The sequence below is a fragment of the Erithacus rubecula genome, assembly GCF_903797595.1.
Source record: "Erithacus rubecula genome assembly, chromosome: 23".
NCBI lineage: Eukaryota > Metazoa > Chordata > Aves > Passeriformes > Muscicapidae > Erithacus > Erithacus rubecula.
In genome coordinates, this window is record NC_136675.1 from 7,012,592 (window position 1) to 7,029,543 (window position 16,952).

Here is a 16,952-nt window from a genome sequence, read left to right on the forward strand (position 1 = left end):
CCGCAGCCTCGGCAGGCAGAGGGCAGCAAAGGAGCCTTTTCACGTTTTTTCTTTTTTTTTTTGTTCTCAGCCCGTTGCAGTCGGAGCTTTCCAGCCCGATTGTGCTAAAACGCTTCTGTACCAGCGTTTTGCATTTACCAGCCCGGCCTCCCCTCCCCCGCCTCAGCCCGCTCCCAGGCCCCCGGATCCAGGGATCGCCCCCATCCCAAGGAACTGGGGGGAAAGGGGCTCTTTTGGGGGGTCTCTTCCCCCTGTCCCCCGGCCATGCCGGCCTCTTTTCCCTCAACCCACCCTGCTGCGCTCCCCCACTACCCACCCGTCAGTTTTGGGGGTAGAGGGGCTCCCTGTTTGTGAGGGAAAAAAATGGGGGTCTGCCCTTCCAAACCCCATGTTGTGAGGGGAAAAGGGGTGTCTGCTCTTCCAAACCCCATGTTGTGAGGGGAAAAGGGGGAGTCTGTTCTTCCAGACCCCAGATTGTGAGGGGAAAAGGGGGGGTCTGCTCTTCCAAACCCCAGATTGTGAGGGGAAAAGGGGAGTCTGCTCTTCCAGACCCCAGATTGTGAGGGGAAAAGGGGGGTCTGCTCTTCCAGACCCCAGATTGTGAGAGGAAAAGGGGGTCTGCTCTTCCAGACCCCAGACTGTGATGGGAAAAGGGGGGTCTGTTCTTCCAGACCCCAGATTGTGAGAGGAAAAGGGGAGTCTGCTCTTCCAGACCCTGGATTGTGAGGGGAAAAGGGGGGGGTCTGCTCTTCCAGACCCCGGATTGTGAGGGGAAAAGGGGGGGGTCTGCTCTTCCAGACCCCGGATTGTGAGGGGAAAAGGGGGGGGGTCTGCTCTTACAGACCCTGGATTATGAGGGGAAAAGGGGGGATCTGCTCTTCCAGACCCGAGATTATGAGGGGAAGCGGGGGTCTGCTCTTCCAGACCCCAAGCTGTGAGTGGAAGAGTTCTGCCCTTTCACCTTCCGGATTGCGAGAGGAAAAGGGGTTCAGTCCTCACCACCCCGCACGGAGGTTACGAGGGAGTTTATCCCTTACTTCTCCCTGCTCCATCTGCACAGGAAGAGGGGCTGAGGGTCGGGCTGAGGGCTGTCAGCGGGCTCGGGGGGCGCCCGGGCACGGGGAGGGGGCTGTGCCCTGCCCCCCCTACCGTACCCGGCCTGGGACTCTTTCGCTCCCGCCCCCCCTCGCTCCTAAGCGGGAGTTTCCAGGAAGCGCTGAGGAGAGCCGCAGCACCGCACAGCCTCTCGCTCAAGCGCGCTCCTTCCGCCGAGGCCGTGGCAGGAGCGCCAAGTTAGTCCCAACCGCCTCCTCTCGCTCACTCGACAAAAGGCTCCGTCCCGCGGCCCCTGAGCCGGGACACCGTTACAGGAACGGGGTGGGAGAAGCGTTTCTTTTCCCGCATCCTCCCGCAGCTTCGGGCGCTAAAATCGGAATGAAGCGGTGGGGGTGGGGGAGGTGAAAAAGCCCCAGCGCCGGCTGCGGCGGAGGGATCCGGAGGCGCGGAGGAGTGAGGAGGCGCGGGGAGCGGGGGGTGAGCGGGAAAACGCGGCGCGGAGCCGGGAACAGCGCCCCCCTCCCCCTGCGGCGGGGGCGGGAACAGCCGCTGAGGGGAGGGGGGGCGCCGTGAGGGGGTCGCTGAGGGAGGACGGGACCCCCGCGCCAAAGTTTGGGGAAACTTTCCCCTGGTTTGGGGCCGGGGCCGCGCCTCAGCCCCGCGCTGCCGCTGCGGGCAGGGAGCGCCCTCAGAGCGGCCGCGGGGCCGCCCGTGCCCCCCTTCCCTCTGCCAGCGCACCTGGGCGCTCCCTCAGGCCGCGGCCGCGCTCCCTGCGCCCCGCAGATAAGGCCGGGGCTCGCCCCACCCCGCGGGGCACCCCGGGCTCGCCGCGCTGGATAAGCGGAGCCGCCGCCTTCAGGGAAGTTTGCCCCGTGTTTCTCTCCCCCCGCCAACAGCTCTCCCGCGGGTGTGGTGACTTCGCACAGGACCCCACAAATCCCAGCACACGCTGCCGGGAGCCCTGCGGGGAGCTGCGGTCCCGGCCGTGCCCCCCCCGGCCCTGCCCTTATCCCGGTGACACTCGTGTCCTCCTATTAACCCTGTGGAGAGGGGACAAAAGCTAAACTATCATCCTGCGCTGCTTCCCCCCATCCCGCTGCCGGCTGCGTGAGCTTCACATCCTCCTGCTAAGGCTGAAAGGAACAAGAACAAGAGCTGCTGATGGTTGTAAGGCCTCGCTCGGTTCTCCCCACCCCCTCCGCCAGCACCATCCCCCACTGCAGCTCCCATGGACTCGTATCCCTCCCATTAACGCTGGAAGGGGAGGACAGGAGCTCTGATGGGTTTTTCTCAGGCTTTGCTCTGTTTTCTACCCCTACACACCGAGCAGCCCCAGCTCCACAGCCCTGCAGAAGTGCAGAGCTAGCTCTGCTACCACAATGAATGCCCCTTCCCTCTGAGCTCCAAGGAAAAAGGAAAAAAAACACCCTGATTCCCCTCGTTTTGCTTATTCATTATAAGCGCTTGGCAGTGTGCTGTTAAAAACGTGCGATCTCTTGTTTCAGAAGCATCTGTGCTTTAAGAATAAGGTTTTGTCTTCTTGAATGTGGCTCTTCATAATAATCTGTTGAAGTGCTCCATTTTTGTCCTTAAAGTTCTATTTTATTACCTCTTCTGGATCAGCGAAGGTTGGTTTAACCCTTTAGAGATGAAAATCAGCAGCCACTTTAGGAAAACGTTGCCCTTCTCTTTATTAATTCATGGTTACAATAATATTTTATGGAGAGCTTTTTTCCCCAGCCCGGTCCTGCTGCATGCTGAAGGAAGTGAGTGCTTCAGCACTGATTAAAGTCATGTATGAGTTAATGAGAAGCTTGCAGAGTATGTGAAGCAAGAGAAAATCTTTAACCAGCTCTGCTGTTCCTTCTACATACCATAAACTTGCACGCTGTAACCAGAAGGTGGATTGAATATGTGTGAAATGCTGCAGTAGGACACTCTTAAATCGCATCACAGGTGAATGCTCACTCAATTAATATCTTATCATTTCACAATACCTTGAAGTTTAGGTGGGTTTGTTGATTTTTTTTTTTTTTTAAGTATTTTGAGACTTTCCCATTTCCACATACTAGAAATGGATGAAAGATGCTATGAGCTCACAAAGTATTATTTTGTGGATGGATTTTCTAATTTTGAGGAGTCTGTTCTCACTGCTTCCCGAGTTAATGGGATGATAACACGGGAGGGACTCTGAGGTGCTGGAGGAACCAGCAGTGGTGTCAACATTCCAGTTGTGGGACTTCTAATTTAAGACACGTATTGTCATAAGGAATAAGATCAAGGCTGAATCCTGCTTGCATTTGGGTCCAAATACAAAATACGCTTTGGAAGGAGTCCCCACGGAGCACTGAGAGTAATTAAGTAAAAATAAAACCTTTCACTTCAGCGTCCCCTTCCCCTTTTAACATAGACGAGTCAGTGCAATGCTGGTTTCATTCCACCATTTTCATTATGTGTCCTGATATTTCTTAATTTTGAATTGCAGCTGAAATACTCGGGTGACTTATAATTTCAGTGATTTGGGGGTATTTCTAGACCATACTTTTAAAGAAGTCATCTCGCTGTGTCCCAGAAGGAGCCATTGAGCAGTCGTTCTCATAAACAGCACTGAACTTCTTGCAGCCTTGCCTTTCCAAACACCTTTTATTCCTCCCTGTAATTTTCATCCTTAACTGTTGAATTCCCTTTTCTTTACATTAAGTAAATATTTATTAGTACCACTCGGATTTTTTTTCATCTTTTTAGAAGAACAGAGCCTTGTCACTGAGACAATCCTTTCGTATTGAGGAGGTGACATTAAAAATAAGTGAAGGAGAGTTGTCTTGTGCTGGGAAATGCCATTTTTGGAAAACAATACTATAGGAAATGGGAATGAAAAATACATTTTATGCTGGTGGGAAGTTGTAATGAGGCTAAGAGAGGATTTGGTGTCTCAGAAAAGCAATGATTACAAGGGGAAAAGCGGGACTTTATCATCCATTTGTAAAAGTTCTCAGGCTGAATATCCTTTTGGGGGGCTGAAATTTGGCTCAAGTCTGTTTATGAACATCTGTTGAATGGAATTTTAAAAAGGCACAGATTATAATCTTAGTTTCTGCTGGCTGTTTAAGATGATAAAATAAAGCAAAATCAATGGATCTGCAAGTACATTTTGGGTTTGTTTTGTTAATGGTGAGCTGCATGAATGCTCAGCAGTCTCTACTGCTGATCATTGGGCTCTATATGTGTTTTTCTATTTAACATTTCAAATATTGCCTCCTCCCCTTGCTGTAGCTGTCAGATTCCATCTGAGCACTCCTAGAAAGCAGTGGAGTTTTTGTAAGGTTTTTTTTGTGACAGGAGCTCTTGGGTTTTGGTGTCTGTGGCATTTCTTGCAGCAGGAGCACAGTGGTGTTTGCAGGGAATGCTGAGAGCTCCTGGGTATTCCCAGAACTGCTTCAGTTCACATCCTGCCCACCTGGCCTCTGCCTGGGCTGCAAATGCAACCACTTTGTGTCCCCTGGCTCAGGATAGCACCACTTCAGCTTCTATTTCTGCAGCATTTGTGACCTCCTCTTATTCAGGGAGGACTTCACTGTAATTTTCCCTCCTATTATTTTGCCTCTTTTCACAGCCTGATGTTTTTTTGCTGTTGTTTTCTATTCCAAGCGAGGATGCTGTGAGTGCTTCAGCTCAAAATTTAGGTCATCTCCAATAGAGGAAGGGAGACCTAAAAAGTAAAAATAAGATTTCAATACGCCTTTAAAAGTGACAACTCTTGGGGAAAAAATGTGGGAGCTCACCTGTATTTTGTGGCAGGACAGAAATGGAAAGGGCCTTTCCTGATTCCACAATGAAAGCTGAGTGAGTCTCTCTTTGTGAGCGTGGTTTCTTTTCCATGTGCTTTTCTGGTCTTTCATTTTCACACCTGATTTGAGCTTTAATCACTCAAATTATTCATAGACTTGCCCTGGAAAAAGAAGAGTGTGACCTCTTCCCATCTGGAGTAGATGGATTCACCAGCAACAGCTGCAAATGGATGACTTAATATTGGAGTTTGCACTTAAAAATTTAATTCTATGATTTCGTTGCCTTTCAGGAATTCTGAGTTGTCTTTTCCAAACTGGTAAGTGGGAGTTGTACCACGGACATTTATTTATTTGTTGCAGTTTTTTATTAGCATTGGGCTTCTGTCTACAAAGAGCTGATGATCCCTGAGCTGCTGAGTTGCCAAAGGTCCTTGCTCAGGACCAGGAGTGTGAGGTTGTTTTTTTTTTTTTTTGGTCTGTAATTATATCCAATGTCTTCCATGACAAGGAACCTCTAGACAATTTATGAAATGAGCAGCCAGGAAAGCAGTGCCCTTTGGAGGTGATGTGATTACAATTTAGCTGTCCCTCAGCCTGAGGGGACACAGACTGCTCCTCAGTTCCTGTGGGTGGCTGCAATCAGCCACTGGAATTGATAGATATCTGTTGCTCTTTCTTTCCTGTTACTTTAGTGGCTTAATTTAAATTATTAAGGAACTTGTGAATCTGTTTTGTTTGGTTTCTGCTCTTCTTAGTAGCTCTCTGCAGTGTTATTTGTATTAGAAGTGCTAAGCTTCCTCTGGCCTAGATGTACAATGAATACCTTAGTCAGTGCAGTTAAGTCCAGTTTCCTCTATTCACCCAGATGAGATTTGCTCCTTATCTGAATTGGTCCTCCATTCAGAAGGAGAGAAGCCTTGCACAGCCAAAGCTCACCTCATAAATCACCCAGACAAATGGAGCTTGGGCAAGAGGAAGATACAAAATGGGAATAGTTGTGATTAAGGCTCCAAGAGGTTTGTGGAGTTCTGCTGTGGGAATGTGCTTCCCAGCTATTTAAAATACAAATGTTTAGAATGGTCACCATTTCCCAGCTATTCCTTCAGCTGAATTTGCAGATATCAGCTGGGCCCTGCTCCTCAAGGGTGCCTCCCTTCACCCTTAAACATCCTCTAGTATTTGGTGGCTTCTCTTTAACAGTGTTGGGCTGGTATTGGTACATTTTTATATCAGGTTAGAAAGAGCTGCTTCACTCGGGCTCTGCTCTGATCCACAGATGTGGCACAATCCTCTCATTAATTTCTTGGCTCTGTCGTGGCAGAGCTGGCTCCCAGGCAGCAATCAGTGCAGCCACAGCAGCTCAGGGACCTGAGTGCAGGTCCTGGACCAAACTATGGTCACACACAGGTGACATCCCCTCCCAGCCCCAGAGTCACCCTGTTCCTGCTGCTCACAACTCTTCTGATGGCACTAGGCTTCTCTTTGCTTGGACTCCTGCCTAACTTAAACAATCCATCTCCTTTGTGTTCAACATAAGGTTATTTCCTACTATTAGCTCCCCTCTAATGCCTTCATTGCAGTTCTGAAGAGTTGGTATCTGTTCCAAGAGTGTTTGATAAATACATTTGTTGGCACCTGTCCCTGTTTCCCTCCACTCCTCCCATCCTCACTCCAAGGACCCTTCTCAGCCATCTCACCTCCCTCACTTTCCAGGGTCCCTGTGGCAGGTGAGAGCTCCCCATTTGTGTGGTGTCATTTCTGAGCAAGGAGAGCCTGATGGGCTCAGTGGCTGCTGCATCTCCTCAGCTCTCCCTGGGGTCCTGCTTGCAGTCCTGCTCACGGCTTTGATTTGGTGAGGTTCCCTGCTATTTACATTTCTTCACATATATCCTCTTCATACCATCTGCTACCTTATGTTTTGCTCATCTCTGAAATGTAGTGACCATATTTCATGCAATGTTGTTCTACATAATTTTCTTAAAATTTAATTAAAAGATTCTGAGAGAACAAAGCAAATTAGAATTCACCCATTTTGTGCAGACACTTTAAGTGAATGGGAAGCAACTGAATAAAGACCTTCAAATACCTTGAATGAATTTGTAACCAAAATTCTGTGCAAAGGGTCTATTATTGGATTAATTAGGAGAGTTTTATTATTGACAAGAGTTCAGGTTGTTATTAAAGACTGGCATCTTCTCTGGAAACTCTTTCTTTGGAATTCAGCAGTTCTTGTGAGTGGTATTTACCTTGGAGTGAGTGTGTGGCTGTGCCTTGTTAGATAAAAGCTGCAGCACTAAAACTGTTTTACTGAACTTAGCTCCTGACCTGCCTTCTGAGGCCACAGCTACAAAGGGATGATACATCAATCTAGTTTGTTTGATCTAATTACAGCTGTTTAACCATCCTGAGCACAAGTGCACTCACCCCACTTTGTTATGCTGATTTCAGGTATTTTCACTGTTAATCGGGTGCACAGTGCTTGGCTCTTTCTTGTATTAATTTACCTCTCCAGATACTCTGGGCAGTTATCCCACTGAGAGGTGTTCTGCTACTCAGCTGTATGTTATTTTTCACAATGTGTTGACAGGGAATTCTCAGGAATTTGGGGATTCTGTGGGTGAACCTGACAAATGACTGCTCGTTTTCTCCTGACATCCATTGGTTTTTTTCCTGTGCAACTTTTCTGAAAGGCTGCAAGGTTCATGAAGGAGAAAGTGGTAAATCCATTAAAACATCCCTTAATGTGCAGAAGTCACCTGTGGAAGAGCAGATTTCTGATTATTTCTAACTGAAAACTCTGGGGTTCATGTCAAGAATATTGTCATGGGATCTTCTTTTAATGTATATATATGATCTTTTGTGCTTGGCTTAAAAAATTACCTGGAGTTTTTGCCATGTACAGTCTGTGGATCAAACAAAGGTTGTGGAGCTTTGAGGAATTAACATGGTCCATCTCCTCTTCTGTTTCCAGTGCCCATGAACTTTGGATTGCTGTCCTCTAACAAAATGGACTAATGGTATTTTGTCCCCTCTCGATTCTACCATGAGCTCTCTCCTTTTTATTTTCTTTTTTTCTTTTTTCCAATTGATTAAGCAAATCCAGCATCCCAGTTTGTTCTGCAGGGTTAGATTTCCTCAGCCTCCCAGCATTCTTGTTGCTCTCTTTGTGCTCCTTCCAACTGCTTTGCATCTGCTTTTATTTTCTAACGTGGAACCTGAAAAGGACACAATATTCCAGCTGAGAATATTCCAGCCAAAATTAAATCTGGAATGCATGTGAAGAGAACACCAACAGGTAAGTTCCGGGGTTCTCATTTGGTCCAAAACATTGATGACGTGAAGATACAATTCATGGCTGTGAGGTGTCCTCTGGTGAGAACACTGAGAAAAACAAAAAGGGAAAGAAAAAAAGAGGAAAACACCCCAAGTGAAGATGCAATTTGTGTGTGTTATTGTTTATAGGAAGGGGAAGATGTGGATCCAAGGAGGCTCAGAACAGTGGGATGGAAAACATCTCCAGTGGGCAGGCACTAGGACAGAAGATCCCAGCCCTGGTTTGCTGAAGCAGAAATGCTGAAGAGGTGTGAGATGAGGGAAATGGGTGACACATGTTCCTGGTGGTTCCTTATGATGGAAACAGAAAGGCTTCAGGAAAACCAGAGCCATGGTGTGAGCTTTGGTGGTCTTGGGGAGGTGCAGTCCCCTGGGATTTTGGGAATCTCTCTCTCTCTCTGAAGAATTGCCTGCAGGGCAGAGGAGCCCTCCCTGCCCAGGGCACAGTGGCCGTGTGTGCAGGCTGGGCCACACAAGGATCAGTGTCCCAGTGCCCAGGGAATGTGCTGAGCTGGGTGTGCCCCGGGCCCCTCTCATCACCCTGTTCCCTGCTGCTTCACGCTCTGAATTTACCAGCCAGCTCAGCAGCCTCTGCAGTTTTCCTGCCTCTGCTTCTAACACTTTTGCCCACTCTAATTATAAATCAAATCATACAACCTGCCTTCTCAAACTCTTGTCTTGTTCAGAGTTTTCTTTTATCCTTGTTATTTGATGTTTGCTTCCATATTTTATTTATTGCATATAATTCAAGTGCTGCAGTAAATACAGAATTACTAATTGTAATGGATTTTTGTTACACTTATCACTAGAGTGTCTGAATAGTTTTTAACCAACATAAACGCATCTTCACAATATTGCAGATATTTTCTTTTCATTTCACTGATTAAAAGTGGGGGAAATAATGACAAAATTGTCAAAGTTCTCCACTTGGTCTGTGCTCCCCAGAGGAAAGAAGAATTCTTTAAAATCTAGTTTTTCTAATGATAAGACATCCTATTCTTGCAATCGTTTAAATTGTACTCAGGCCTTTAGATATGTGTTTGTTGCCAACATAACCCTCAAGTTCAAATACTGTCTTCAAGCCATGTTCTGTGTGTACAAACTCACCCTATCACCCCTCTCTTTGTTGGAGTTGGCTGAAATGAAGCTGCACTCTTCTCTCCTGACAGATTCCTTGCTCTTGTAACCAGCTCAGGGAGCTTTTTCTGATTATTCCAGTTTTTGTGTGTCATTCTTGAATAGAAACCGTACCAAAATTCTGTGAGAGAGCTGTTGCCATAACATCTGGATGTGTCTTACCTGGTCTTTAGATCCCATTTGTCATCTTCATTTCTGTGACTAAATAACACCTCAGAGTCTTCATCCTTCCCTGCAGACTGTGGTGAACTCCCAGTTTAGAGGAGTTTGGGCTGTCAGCCCGGTGTGAACAGCCTTGTGATTTGCATTAATCTCATTAGTGCATTCCAGCAGCCCATTCCTCAGCATTGCTCCAGGACCCCATCCCGTTCTTCAGTCCCAGTCTCCTGCACTGGTGCCTCTGGCTGCTGCCAGCACCCAGCTGCATTAGCACTGTTCCTTGTGCTCTGGCACTTAAAGGCCACCACAGCTGCAGCAGCTTCCACAGCACTCACTCTCTAGCCCAAAACTTCTCATTTCAGCACAACCCAGCACTAGATTTTTAGTCATTTCCTACCCACAAAGCTTCTCTTGCACTGACCTTCATATTTTCCAATTTAACTGGTATTTTTACATGATGCACCAAACACTTTATTGATTTGGGGATGGGTGAGATCTACTGTGTCTTCCTCTACCCAGAAAAATTTGATGCCCTATCAAAGAAAGACATTAACTTTGTCTGGCATGGTTACTACCTTTGTCGTGTTTTATCTCTTTACTTTCCTCTACACCTTTTCCCCCTCCTGAGGAAAAAGAATTTAAGTTTTACATCTCACTGAGGTCAGGTTAATTAGCCTCTCATTGTCTGGATGTTACTTTCACCATCTTTGGCTTGATTTTGGGGTGAGTATTTTCCTTTCTCCCCATAATTAGATATCAAATTTGGATTATTTTTTGTACCTCTAGAAGTGGTGGAAATAAATACACTCATTAGCATCACAACTCAGCTGTAGTGCTTCATGTTTTGGTTGGGTTTTGTTTGTTGGCGGGTGTTTTGATTTGGTATTTTTTTATATTTTTTCAAAGAGCTGCTGCACTGTGGCTATTAAGCAGGGTTTAAAAAAAAAGAATTTGGACGTATTTGCAAAGTTCTTTAAAGCATAATGATAAAGAGCAGTTTCTTGAGCAGTGCTAGCTGCACGCAGGGCTCCGTTATCCTGTGGGATGCTGATAAGTGCCAGGGGCTCCTGCAGCCCTGCACAAGTTGTGCTCCTCTGCTGCCTCAGCACTACTTACTGCTGTCAGCCCTGTGTTTGCACAGAGCATGGAGCTGGGCACTGCACACGTGGATGAGGCAGTCCTGCACAGAACACTCCACACGTGGTGCAGCTGGGTGGAACCATAGGGCGGCAGTGATTGCAGAGGGTCGGGATTGCTCGGGGGGCTGCAGGGCCCTGGCTGAGTGCTCAGGAAAAGCCCAGGTCAGTAACTGTGCTTCCTGAAGATGGGAAAAGTCATCTTTTTCAACACTTTGTTTCATAATACCACTAATTGCACCTTTTCTGACAGCTGTAATGACTCTGACTCTTTCTGATCACGTTTCACTCGGGATCTAATTCTAAAGATTGGAATGCGAGCGACAACCATTACATGTTTGGATCTGGAGTGGGCTTTTGTTGTTTTGCCAGATATACTCAGTACTTTTATGAATATTTGAAAATTATCTTTTTTTACCATTCTTCAGTAGGTCTGGAGCTCTACAGAGGAAGCTCTGGCCGATGCCTTTGTTTAGTGCACACGTGTGTGATACCCCAGCCTCGACCAGCAGTGCTATTGCTGAGGTGTGATCACAGGCCTCTCTCAAGGCAGAGATAACTGAGAGATAAAAATGACCTCATTTCACAGTCCCACTGCTGAAAACTCTGAAAGTTCCAGCAAAGCTGGTCAGACTGTGTTTGAATTTTTGTTTCTGAGTAAATGTCACTGAGGTCCCTACTTGTGATGTTCAGAAGGTGATTTTTAGGCTGCTTGAGCCCGAGGGGGTGGAGCAGAAAATCAGTCCCAGCCCCACACAGGGACCCTGAATGTGTGGGAAGTCCCAACACTCCCGGGGGGCTGATTACAGAATTCAGATTGGAATTACACATTTATGTGAGACTGCTGAAAGGTAGATAAGGACAATTTCTGTTTGACCCTTTCTTGGCCAATGTTTGCAAGCTGCTCAACACCCTGTTTATGTGGAATATTGAGATTGTTTTGGGTTATTCATTTTTTCAGCAGTTATTTGTGCCCGCCTTTGTACAGCTGGAATGAAGGGACGTTACTAAGTGTTCTCCCCATAGCATGAATATTTAATAGTTTGTGTGTTCCTTCTCTGTGTCGTGTGTGTGCCTATATAATACTAACAAAATCTCTTAAAGTCAGTTTTTGCAAGAGATTTTCAAAGCACATCATGTATCTGAGTCACAGTGCTGAGTAAACCACTATTGTACAATTTCACCTAAAATCTGAATTTGCCAAACGGTTGCATTTTGCAAATAAGCACAGATTCTACTGATTTTCCCTTGAGATTTTATTCCAGTCTGATCCAATTTCCTAGCATGGACGAACTGGTGTTTCTTAGAAATAAAGGAGAAATGTTTAGCCTATTGGAAAGAGGATTTTCTTTGTTTCTCAGATGTGCAGATACTCATGTTCTGGAGCTCAGAGCTGCTCTGAGTGTGCTGGGCGGATCCTGCAAAGTGCTGAGTGCATGGCTAACTTTAAGGGAGTAGATCCCTAAAATCACCGGGGCTGCTGATGTTTAAAATTACTCCGAGACTTAAGTACTCCGATGGCCCCCGGCCAGTGGCTCTCACATCTGCTAGGGCTGAGCCCTGAGGAGACACAGTGATCAGCTGCAGCTCAATTTCCTTCTCCCCTTTTGAATGTAAGGTTTAAAACCCAAATTCTGACAGCTGTTTAATTAGAGATACTCATTTGAACCGTGAGGAATGTGATACGCAGCGGTGTTACGCCTGCTTTCTTTCTTTCTGCCTCTCCTGGCATCCCAGCTCACTCCTCTCAGCGTTAGTGCAGGGCTTGCAGTTTTCACTGCTGCTCCGTTCCTGCTTTATCCTCTTCCATCTTTTCCATCTGCTTTATTCTGTTTGGAAAATGGCAATGTAGAATGTGTTTGGTGTAACCTTAATCCTGACCAGCATCTGGGCTCCGTTTGAAAAAAAAAAAAAAGCATCTACTGCAAGGAAGGTTTCTGTATATGTTTCCCCACTTTACTAAAACAAAGTTGGGGGGCAGGAAGGGGCGGAACCCAAAATAACCATTGCAAAATTATATTTATTTAAATTGACTTGTTAATTAATATGCGGGTTTTAATGTGTTTTCCTGCCTACATGGACAAACCGTGGGGTTTGTGCTCTGTCCCGGTGGGGGTCGAGTCAGAGGTAAACCGGATTTGGACCATTTTGGGAAAGGAGAGAAAGGGGGAGGGGGTGCTTTTAACAGCCTCGCTGCTAATTACTCCCGATATGTAAAAGTTAACGCCACCATAAAACACGGGATGCACTGAAATTCCTGCCTGATGCTTGCTGACGTTTCCCTGTTAAACTTTCCCAGGCCCGCAGAGGTCCCGGTGCGGGGCGGCTCCCTGGGGCGGGACGGGGACCGGGGGGGACAGGGACCGGGCAGGACGGGGACAGGGACCGGACGGGGACCGGGCAGGACGGGGACCCCGGCCCGGGCAGGGCCGCCCCTCAGCTCGGTGGGGCCGGGGCTGCTCCGGGCCGGCCCCGGGGCTCGGGCAGCGGTGCCCGCGGACGGCGGCGGGGCCGGGGGGCACCGGGAGCGGGCACCGGGAGCGGGCACCGGGAGCGGGCACGGCTCGGGCACCGGGCACCCGCGGGGCTCGGGGCGCTGCACACGGAGCCAGCTCCTGTGGGACAGGTGGGACCGCTCGCCCCCGGCCAGGACGGCGCTTCCCTGGGGGGCTGCCGCCACCCCCGAGCCCCCTTTTCCATTCGTGCTGCTGCTGGATTTTCCCGAGCCGCATCTGCTCCGCGCTCCCAGCCCGGGGCTCTTGAACTTCTGTCCCCGGCAGCCACAGAGGTCGCTTCTGAGCTCCACGCGAAGCCTTTTTTTTTTTTTTTCCATTATTTATTTATTTCTTTCTTTTCCCCCAGCTCAGGCTCTCCCTCCCTCATGGCCAGAGTGGAAAAGCGCGTTTAAATCCCGAGCTCGCCTTTCCCACGTGGTGTCTCGCTGAGCCGCTGTCACAGCCACGCCGCGCTCTCACAGGGCACCGGAGCTTCTCCCGTGCCCTGCCGGGGAGGCACAAGGTGATGGATATTTTTAATTAAACCGTATTTTCGGGACACCTCACTAAACCCCAAACTTGTGCTGGAAAATTTGCTCTCCTCGTGATCACGCTGCGACTTTTTAATTTCACCTGGGCCGAGTGTACAAATAATGAGGGGATTAAAGGTGTGCTCCCCCTTCCCGGGTGCCTGCTGAAGGGGTGGATGTTTGTCAGCGATTTGGGGGTTAATTCAGACGAGTTTATTTCATATTCTGGGTCTGAATACACGCGAAGGACACGCGTGGTTTGGGGTGAAGGATTAGCGGCGTTTTTAGGGGGACAAACCCAATTGTGGATATGAATATGGGATGTACTGGATCTGTGTCTAAGCACTAAATCGAGGGGGGGGCTGGGTTTTAGGCGACTTTTCACCCCATTCCGAGATCGTGGTCACAATGTACCGTGTTTCAACACTCACGGGGAAGAAAGGGACACAGAGGGGAGGCAGGGCACTACCCCAAATTACATCTGCGCTTCAGACCGCGCTGCAGTCTCCAAGGGAGAGTGTCCCCAACCTTTCATTATTCCGCTTAAACAGGCCTGGAGCACGCCACATTTTTAAGGCCTTTTCCCTGGTGTCTCTAGGAGGCAGCCTTCATCGAGCGAGGAGAGCAAATCTTGGCAAGAAGAGCGCCGAAGGATGTGAACCCCTTGGAAAATTCCACTTCCTGCCCGGCACTGCGTGTCCTTGGGTCTCTCACTCATTCCCATGCACTTAACGAGGGATTTCTGCCTCAGGCTACCACACCAACTTTCTAAATAAATGCCGCGCACACCCGAGCGCGGTGCTCTGCAGTTAATCTCAGCCCAGCACCAGCTCTCTCTCCTCTCTTCCTACTTCCCTCCATTTTATTTCTCCGCTGGTTTTTCTCTCCAGCAGGCTCCAACTCTCTCTCCTGCGGAACTTGCCGGGAACAAAAGGCTCCGTTCCCGATCCAGCCCGCAGTTGCCGTGAGAAACTTCCTCGCCAGCGCTGTCTGTCGCTCCGCTCTCCCTCCCTCGCTCCCTCCCTGCCTCGGGAAAATGGCAGTGCAAGAGCCTGATGAAAAGGGGGAAAAAAACCCTCCTTTCTCGGCGCCTGCCTCTCCGCAGCACCCCCCTCCCCAGCCGTGACGCCTGAACTCAAACTTCTCTAAAAATACACTTTAGGAGGGTAGATTTTCACGGGAGGGGATGTGTTTTTTACACCCCACCGAAAAGAGGCGCCGAGGTGGGGGAAAGGCCGAGGGACAGCTTTTTGCAGACAGGAGAACCTGCTGCTGACCCTTCCCGCACGGCATCGCCAGGTCCCAAGGACTGGGAACACAATAAGTTTTCCTTCAGTGGGAAAATCCAGGCCCAGAGTTCAGATCTTTCTCTTTTCGCAGCTTTAAAAGCCTTTTCTTTCCCCCTTTTTTTAACTCTTCACAGTGGGGTTCGCAGCAGAACGCGGTCACTGCCAACCCACCCGAGAGCTCCCAAATCTGGTGGGATTCAGGGAAAACAGACGGTTGGTTCCGGATCCAGTGCAGGGGTTTTTGCAAACTCCAGTCCGCGTTTTGATTTTCTTTTTTACCCTTTTTTTTTTTTTTTTTTTTTCTTTCTTTTTTTATTTATTTATATATATTTTTTTTTAAGTAGATTTACTCTTCCTTCCCCGAGCGCACCGGAGCGCTGCTGTCCGAGGGCAGCCGGGGTGCACTCCCGGGTGTAGAATATACGGGGGTTCATCTTTCCCTGCACTTCATTGATGTCTTCCTCCCCTTCCCGATATCCCCCAATTTCCCCCGGAATTACTAAATTCCACCCCCACCCTCACTTTCACTGCAGGGCGAGCGCTGCTCTCCTCGCTCAGCCCCCTGCCCGCACACACGTGCCCCCCAAACTTGCGCGGCGCCCCTTTCCCCGCTGTTGTGACTCGGCTGCGGGACACGCGTGGCACCGGCCCGGCTGCCCTCGGGGGCTGCGCTCCCGCGTCCCTTCCCCTCCGCAAACTCCGCTTCGCTTTTTCCTGCTCCTCGCCAGCGCTGCTAAAATAATGCATTTCCTCGAGTCAGGCCGAGTCCACTTTCCTGCCTTAAAATGCATCCAAAGTTTCGCAGCTCGCTGTCAGATGTCACCAGCGGGCCGGGGCTCGCTCCCTGCCCGGGGGAACCTGGCGTGGGAAGCAGCAAAACCCCCGCAAAATCCACGCCTGCCTTTGAGCTGCTGCATTCAGCGAAGGGACAGAGTTACCTTCGCCTGGCACTCGCGACGCAGAGCCATTGTGCCTCCCCAGAAAGCGAGATTTTACAATATTTTAGCGTTATGTTGAAGTGGATAAGTGAGCGTTGTCTCACATGATGCCCAGCAAACAAATAATTCAAATAATATCATTCTTAGTGGTGGTAGAGCCACAAGGAGAGTGCTTAACCCAGATACAACAGCAGCTATAACACTGCAAGGAATAGGCTGGGCAAATACAAACATATTGAAAGGAAATGTGATTTTCTTTAGCAAAAAGCCTATGAGAGAAGCTGAGGTACAGCCAATAACCCTGGCGGCTCCATCCCATCTTTTGCAGGGCGCCCCATGGATTGTAATAGATGGGTCTCTTGTTCTCGTCCCCGCACGCCGAGCATCCTTCCCCTGGCAGTCCGTCCATTGCTGCCCCGCTCCTCCAGCTCCACCGCGGGAGCTGCAGCCGCTCCGGCGGGCGGATCCAGTCCGTGTTTGTAGCCAGGGAAAGGCTGGATAATGATAACTTGTGTGTGCGAGCTGAGCCGAGGCAGCGCTGACTTTAGTCCGGTTTCCATGTCAACGATTCAGTCCATATTTGCCATCACACAGTTGGCAGAGCCCGATTTTTTTTCTTTTCCTGGAGGGGGGAGACACTACTCCTGTTTCTAGTACTCTAATCTAGACCAGGTTTCCTAAACTGCCTTAGTGCTGGGTTAAATGGCACGGCCACCTTCATGAAGGAGACTTCCAGTCAGGAGCAGGCAGCGCGGTGGCGGTGGCCTGCAGTGCCATGTGAGCGCTGCTTCCCCAGCCTATCTGCGAGCCGGGAAGCGTGCTGGGGACACGGGAAGGGAAAAGGGAAGGGAAGGGAGGGAAGGGAAGGGAAGGGAAGGGAAGGGAAGGGAAGGGAAGGGAAGGGAAGGGAAGGGAAGGGAAGGGAAGGGAAGGGAAGGGAAGGGAAGGGAAGGGAAAAGGGAAAGGAAGGAAAAAGGGAAAGGATAAGGAAACATCCTTAGCAGGGATGGCTCCGGCTGGGAAAAGTGAGAATGTGCTGCAGGGAAGAGTCGCTGCCCGTCCCGATGGATGGTCGCGACATCCCGGGACTG

At 49.2% G+C, this 16,952-nt stretch overlaps 1 long non-coding RNA gene across 2 annotated transcripts; it reads left to right on the top strand.

Annotated features, from left to right (window-relative positions):
* The first annotated feature begins 331 nt into the window (after positions 1 to 331).
* LOC306811710 lies at positions 332 to 16,284 on the top strand. Of its 2 annotated transcripts, none has more exons than XR_013776713.1 (5): positions 332 to 640; positions 933 to 1,928; positions 8,317 to 8,427; positions 13,477 to 13,627; positions 16,190 to 16,284. It is a non-coding gene; the product is annotated as an uncharacterized lncRNA (long non-coding RNA). The 2 variants fall into 2 exon arrangements; XR_013776714.1 differs by lacking the exon at positions 16,190 to 16,284 and adding an exon at positions 14,233 to 14,452 and having other exon boundaries at positions 335 to 640.
* The last annotated feature ends 668 nt before the right edge of the window (positions 16,285 to 16,952 follow it).